The 7,963-nt window shown below is 44.3% G+C and overlaps 1 long non-coding RNA gene across 1 annotated transcript; it reads right to left on the bottom strand.

Annotated features, from left to right (window-relative positions):
- Positions 1 to 335: 335 nt before the first annotated feature.
- LOC310894215 lies at positions 336 to 7,469 on the bottom strand. The gene is made up of 2 exons (XR_014579679.1): positions 6,539 to 7,469; positions 336 to 1,440 (listed from the first exon to the last, which is right to left on the bottom strand). It is a non-coding gene; the product is annotated as an uncharacterized lncRNA (long non-coding RNA).
- Positions 7,470 to 7,963: the final 494 nt, after the last annotated feature.

The following is a 7,963-nucleotide window of genomic DNA, read 5'->3' on the forward strand; positions in this document are numbered from 1 at the left end:
GCCATGTGGCTGCTTCGCAGGCTTCTCTGTGTAGGCCCACTCCTTCGCTAAACAATTTTAACTTGAACACAGCCAAACAGATATTGCATTGTTCTCACATTTTGTAAAATAAATTCATTGCCAGCCTGAGACCTTGTGTGCCAAGTTTGAGATGAGAGTGCATTTTATGGCTGCGTTATAAACCCCTGAAAGAAGAGGTTTATAATGTAAATGCTGACACAGGCAGAACTATAACTGAGTGAACGATATTGCTATGATATCTTATTTACCTCCAGCAAGGAGCATATCAGGAAAACTAAATAATGTATTCCTGTTGTTACAGATCATTTCATCAGTAAAACTTATCTCTGATTTTATTTGGTAGGCTACAACTACAAAGTTCATGCATTGACTAAGGAAGAGCAACAATAGCCTGTATCATCCTATGCATCATAAGGGTTACAAACTCACACATGATAAAGTGCTCCCATATATACTTAAAATTTATTAAACACTTTTTTTTAATAGAAAAGGACAATTCAGAAAGAACAGAAAAGCAGAACACTATTCAGTGTATTCAGCAAAACTGCGGCAGCAGCTCATTACAGCCATTGCAGAAGGGACGTATAGGTGCCTGCTGTACGTGACTGAGTACCCAAATATTAGCCAGTACTGTTTCTTTTTCAGATTTGAATAATTTACAGCAGAAACACCAGAAGTACTCTGCTGTAGCATGACATCTGCTTAATTGAACAAGAAAGCATTGCATTGAGCTAGCAAGTTAAAACCAGGACGACATTCACTCATAGGTAATATGCACAAAGCAGTCTGTAAAGGGTGGCCGCTGCCTGCCAGTCTCCGCCGGTAGCTACACGCACAATATGGGTGTTGTGGATGTAACCGGTGCAGGATTTGCTTGGCCGAGTTAGCTCTAGGTTGCTCCTGTACAAGAACCAGCACCTATGCTTTGGCATTTCTCTACTGTCTTCTTTCTGATGTCCATCACTGGGTTTGGAAATCGGGCTTTGGCAAGCTGCAATACAAAATAAACCTGCTAATTCTGAGAAGTGGTTTTTCAGGTACAACTGTCACGTTCGGCCTTGTAGAGTAGACAAATAAGCCTACCCATGCAATGTGTAATGTTTTCTTTTGTCCTTTATAAAACTGAAATGACTGAAATAATATTACAGGAGAAGATTTTGATATCCTCGTTCCAGTGTGCCTTGGCAGTCCCTGCACCGTGAATAGTTTCTGCAGCTCCGATGGAATGCCTCTTGGATGGAAGGTAGCCTTTACGGTGAATTCAGCTGGTCTTCTGCTGCTGCAGGAATTCAGGGGCACACTGTTACACGTTATAGAGGGAAAATTACACAAATATGTCCAATGACAAGTGTATATCGTCGACATTGTATCCAAGAAAAACTATTGCATACATTAAAGAATGTGTCTTTTTGGCACTTGCTGGAAAAAAAAAAAAAAAAGAAAAAAAAAAAGAACAGTCAGGACTTTGTGGTCTGGTCTCTTTTTAAATCTTTACATGATGAGACAGAGCAACAGTTTCTGAGCAGTTCTGCAGCACTTCCCTGTATCAGTCCCCTTCCCCGCTCCCCTTGCCAACAATTCTGTACAGCTTGCCGAGCGTTTGCTCGAGTTCAACAGTTACTGATAAATGTTGCACTTTTCCTCTTTGGCCTCTTTTTGCTTAGGGACAGGAATCAAACAATCAAACTGGAAAAGTCAAACTTATTTTCCTTTTAGTAACTTGTTTATTTCTCCACCTACAAAGCAAATGCATTCTTTGCTCTGTAATTTAATGTCTGCCTCTTTTTCCGCCAAGGTTGATTTGGTATTTCCTTTACAAACCTCAATTGTTGGCATTAAGAACTTGGCCACTTCAGCTCGACGGGACTAAAACTTGGCAAACAAATTGTCAGCTAGCAGTTAACTTGTTTTACTAAAATTTCTTTCTTTTTATCAGTAATCCATGACCAGTCTTTATCTCTGTAGTCCCCACCACACTTCTGGGTCCCCTGAAGGTGAATCACTGGAAGTGGTTGGCTTGGAAATGCTTCTGATTGCCCTTACAAACGCTTAAATGAGAGACTGCAGGACTCGAGCTCCATACCAAAATGCAGTCACCATTCTGTCTTGCAGGCAGCCTTTCTTACACTTCTCCATATCAAGGAAAAGTGTCTCTGAAGAAGCTACAAGGTAGGATCCTCAACAAAGCAGGAAGGGCAGAGAAGCAAGAAGGCACACGGTAAGTCTCAGTGCAAAGTCTGGGCTTGGTAATCCTGCACAGAGCTGGAGCTGCAGGTGAGCATCTTGTAGGAGACAGAAGTCAGAGGGCCAGCGAGGATGGGAGCAAAGGGGTGGCCATGGGAGACCAGAGTGGGAAGCCCATGCTGGATGGATGCTTGCAGCCCTGCCGACATGGGCAACATGGCCACACAGGGGGCTGCAGCCCACTCCTTGGTGCTCTGGCATCAGAAAGGTCTTGGTCCACTGTTCATCTCAAGAAGGTCAATTACTGGCCTGAACGCTCCCTTACCCCAAAGCCCTGGAGCAGGTTGGTCCTTGTTAGAAAGGGAGAAATGCCATAAAGAACAGTTTCCGCCTGTCTAACTCACAGGAGGTTGCACCAACTAACTGCTTAAAAATAGTGGAGTGGGGAAGGGGGGGGAGGAAGCCTGGTTTAACCCCTGGGGTGGGAGCTGGAGCAGCATTTAATCGGCAACTCCTTCAAACCCTCCAGCCAAGCCCTCCTTGCTGCTAATCAAGCCCTCCCAGCAGGATTACGCCTTTTATCTGCCTTTATCTGCTTCTTGTTGCAGCAGTGGCAGCAGGCGCTCCACCATGCTGGCTTAGCACCTCCTGCTCCAACTGGGAGCTAGAGCTGGGATTTCAGCAAACATCACCCAAAACCCGTGTGTGGCCTCACCACTGGTGATGGAGCCACGCAACGCAGGAACAGCAGCATTCAGCCCCTTGTCTGCTTGCTCAGGAGCAACACTGGTATCCCAAAGAAGACCAAGTAACTGTAATGCAGAAATATAATTTAATGGGATTTGAACCAGGCTCAAGAAGAACAAACAATTTAAATACGATTCTCTTCCCTCGCATTTCTCTCTCCTGTGAAATAGCAGCAAACGTGGTGCAGGAGTGTTAAATGAGATGCGGCTGGGAAACAGCTCTTCCAGGGAAATGCTGGTTCCCACCAGGATTATATTTTGCATATATGTGAGGCTGACTTTAGGCAACTGTAGGCAGATCTAAATGCCCGAGTGAAGCAGGATGCACCACTCTCACTGCTGCAGGAGAACTTGTGAGTCAGAAAAGCAGAAAAGCAGACCAGCTTCAGCAAGCACACAGCGTGCCTCAAACCCTTCAGCTCACAACACAGCCTGAAGCTGAGCAGGGAACACCAGCTCTGCTGAAAGCCTTCCAGAGAGGCTTTCTGAGAGGCTGAAAGGGGTGCAGAGGAGTTAACAGAGACCCCTCCTCGACACAAGCATGATGTACAGGCAAAGCTAAACTTCTAAAATTGGGAAGGTTAAAAATTATTGACAAAGAATATCTGATTTGAGATTACAAAGTTAAATTACATCTAAGAAATGTTTAAGCTTGGTGAATGTGTGTTTAACTTTTTATTACACGTGACCACTGAATCCCTAATACACCAACTAAAGGACCACAGCAATTAAACTGCCTTGCCAATTTTACTGTAAGGACTATTTGGTTTAAGCCACCATCTAACATGAACATCGAAAACTCTAAAATGTCTGTGGGGAGAGAAATATCGATGTTATCTTTATCTTTAACGCATTTTGATAGTGACTATTCTGTGAAATAATATCCATAACTTATGGCTATCTGGTGAAATAGTTTTCTGATATCAAGGCCATCACTGCACTTTTTTCAGGATGCAACTGCTTCCTATTGAAAGCCACCAGATAAGCCTTCACAAGAGATTTGTGCTCATCTTTTGTCAACCTCTCATGCAAAAATAACTTTGATATTAGGAAGATTTTTGCCTAACAAGCATCTTTATTATATAAAGATTTAGTACCAGGTTTTATCTCTGTATCTGAAGCTTTGGGGACCCTTGCTCCTTGGCTGAAGACACTAGCATGAGTGGGCCATTAATCAGATTGAAATCATAATTCTTATTTTCCTGTAGAATGAATTGAAGGGAAAACACAATTTTGCCTTCCCGCAGCAAGTAGCACTGATACCGCCCCTCAAATATACAATTCATAACTTCATGGAGAGTGTGCCCAAGCCTACTCCCGTGCTGGTGAGAGTCAGTCCTGACCTTCCCTGGCCACCAGCCGACATCCTACACGTGTGTCTCGAGGCGTGGGTGGGCACTCACCCAGCCCTCCTCCCAAGTGGGCACATCACGGTAGCATCCCATCAGCACAGGCAGATCCCTTATTGTGGACAGTCCCTCTGCCAACCAAAGGGCATGGCCAAGAGCAGCACATTTGCCCAGAGCCAGCTGGTAATTAAAATCTGATCAAAGCAAAGAGAAAAAAAAAAAAAAAAAAAGGAAAAATAAATGAAGTGTTTGTCAGAGAACCGTGGTTAGAATAGGGTGGAGCTTCTCAAAGAGGCATAGTAAAAGATAATACTTTTTAGTTATGGAAAAGCAAGCGCAAATCCTGTCCTCCCCACCTCTGACCGCCACCACTACCTCGCTGAGGCTGTGCGGTCTGTGGGAGCTGGATTCACTGTGCAGGAACACAGAAATCAGAAGAAAGACTTCCCAACTCTGATCAGTTACGAGACCCCGGGAACTGTAGCAGAGACGACTGACTGCGGGCAAATTCCTGACACAGGTAATTGCAGTTTTTAAGGAAGCCTCTTTTATAACCGCAAATTTTGGAGAGGAAGGAGATACCCAGAGGCCTGTGGTTTAAATTCTGGATAGCACCTCCATTTTTGGTCTGTTAGCAATGACTCCTGGGCTGTGAGCAGCGAAAGGCCACTTGGGTTTACGGTGCACCTTAAGTTCTCTCAGAGTGGCATGGGAAAAACTGTTCAAAGCCTCGTGTGCCAGGACGGATGACATTCTTTTTCTGAATCCAACTGCACTGTATTCCCTTAGGATAGGTGGCATAGCATCTGACTCATCTGCTGGTAGGGAGTGCTGCTAAGTGACCACAAGTTAAATAAACTTAAATTCCTCAGTCATGACTGAGGGATAATGAGGAAAGTTCCCTCCTGCCCTGCAAGGAGCTCCTGCAGGTGTTGGACATCTGGAACTCCCTCAAGACCTACTCGGAACAGACTGAGTAGATTACTGTGTTTTTGGATAAAACAAGAAATCCAGAGACCTTTACGACGAACAAACGCTATTTGTAAGTGCTAGCTCCAATCATTGTTCCTATGACAAATGCGTTTTCTTTAAGAGTTACAACAAAGTCTTTGGTTCTTCACGAAACATATGTAAGCTGAATAAGTTACCTGGTCAGGACGGTCCACATAAAACACCCAAATAAATTCTCAAGCATGTTAGTCATTTATTTTATCATATGTCAGGAAAACAGAACATATAAAGCCACATAATTCTGTAAAGATAGCTTATGCTGAAATCTAGCAAGGCATGTTATTTTTAGTAGTTGCAGATCATAAGTGGACATTTTACAGAGAAACCTACAAAAGTTAGTTGTGCTTTCTGGTAGTAATTACCTCCCACAAATATGACTCACTTCTGCAGTTTGAATGCAATGGTTTAGTGTCCCAAAATCAACAGTTTTATAAATAAATCTCTGAATCACAGACTGAATGCCTGAAGTGTTTAAATATTTCTTACTGCTCTGGGAAGTAGTTTTCATTTAACTTCACAACGAATTCCCAGCGAGCAGTACTGATACTAAAAGGGAATAAATACAGATCGAGCAGGTAGGCTGCAGCGAGATCTATATAAGGCTAGCATGAGCTAAGTTTTCCCACTTTTGGCACTTCTGTTAACGTCAGCCGGGATTGCCCGGTCAGATGTGGAGGGGACGCAGGAGGAATTCATTTTGCAGCTTCTCAGCATCCCCTTCGCAGCACGTGCATTTGGAGCTGCAAGGCGGCTTGCCAAGGGGACATGGGGGCAGCTCAGAAGAGGAGCCCTCGCGTCAGCCCACCGAGTCGCCACTTTGGCTAGTCGGATTTGATGCTGTAAAAAATCACAGGGTGAACTTTAAAGACCGGCGTGAGGGGCACAGAGGGTTCTTCGCCCGCTGGAGCACAGGAGGCCGCGCTGGGCCCTGAGGCGACCCGCAGCGCTCCCGCCGAGGGCCGCGGCCTGCCCCGGGGGGCACAGCGGGATGGCGGCCGGCCGCCTGCCCGCCCCGGGCTCCTGCGGCCGCCTCTCGCCGCCCTCGGGGCTCGCTGCCCGCCCGGCTCCGGCCGCCGACGCTCGGGGCTTCAGGAGCCGGGGGGCCCGGCCCGAGGCCTGCCGGTGGTGGGGCCGCGCCGCTGCGGCCATGCTGGCAGCCTGGCCCGGGGGTAGCGCTGGGCGGAGCACGGGGGAAAAAAAAAAATGAAATAAAAAGAGCAATCTTACCTGTAGAGCTCTACCCAAAGAGAAATAAGCTCTCCCAGGAAAAAGCATGATTTGTTTCGTTGATGTCTTTGTGGGGATTCTTCTAGTTTAGCTGCATATTGCACTCGGGTTTTCCCCAGTCAGAAAAAAAAAAAAAAAAAAATCACTCCTGTAGCTGATATTGCCACATAACACAGCTTTCTTGCAAAGATGTGACCTAAATAATACTAATCTGATTGGCTATAGAAGCAGAAACAATTCTACATGTTCACATGTAAAAGTCCTGATTTACACAGTTAAGTTTGCAAAAACACCCAGAAGACAAGAAGTGCAGATACGCTGTTGGAACTTAGAGAACTTCTATCTTCATCTAATTACAAACTGTCAGCTAAAGTCATTGCTGGTGAAAAGTTATACATCGCAAGTGACAGCACAGAACGTGCAGGCTTTTTTATTTATAATTAATTAGAGAAAAAAAATGAAAGAAAAGGGAAAAGGCAAGAGAACAGAAGGCTAAGGAAATAGGAGCTAAAAAAAAAAAAAAAAAAGAAAGAAGAAAAAGAGCAGGGACATTTCTGATGTCATCCTCCAGCAATTAATCACAGATTACTAAAAAGTTCAAGCACAGAACCTGCAGCCTTATCTTGGTTTCTAAGTCTCAGTGCGATCTACAGAACAGCCCACTTAGGAGAAAATGCATTCACCTCCTGGCTGACTCATCCTCAGACATTTGCCTTTCTCCTTTATTTATATTTCAGCTACTATACATTTCAGCTACTATGAAACCTCTACTGCTTTGCAAAATAAACCTTTAAGGACTCGTGTATCACTTATTTCTGCTGCATGACGAGAGGGAGACCTGCTGGCCTGGCCCCCTAAAATAACAAATCCTCCACCTGTGATTTTTTATTTTTTATTTTTTTCATTGGGATCAGAATGGGGAAATTATATTCTCTAAGCTTACTTCCAGAAATTGGAAAGTCTGGTAACTTAGTCAGGCTCGGAGTCATATCCATTTACATTTATTTCATCTAGAGATAGATGCTCCTCTGTTATTATGCAGGCAAAGATTAGAACAAAGCACATCATTACAGATATTAGGAAGCTCCATTTTGGATGACTATGCACTGTGTCATTTAATCAATTACGTGAAAAAAGTACGGTGATTCCCTGTGAGCTGCAGACTCCGTGCATGCTGCCAGCTTCTGCAATGCTTGCTTTCCACAGCCTGTGAGCCCCTGTGCAGTGTGCAGGCATGTGCTATCTAAGATTATCTGAATTGATGCAGCCCTTGAGAAAAAAAAAAAAAAGGTTTCATGTTTCTCTTAATTCAACTTAGAGTTTGACATTACTATTTTATATAAAACAGCAGTGCCTAGAAGATATTAATGAGGATAAAGTGGCATCATCAGTATTGCATATTTTTTTCAGAAGGAATCAGAAAGA

This window comes from Anser anser (assembly GCF_964211835.1).
Source record: "Anser anser genome assembly, chromosome: 2".
Taxonomy (NCBI): domain Eukaryota; kingdom Metazoa; phylum Chordata; class Aves; order Anseriformes; family Anatidae; genus Anser; species Anser anser.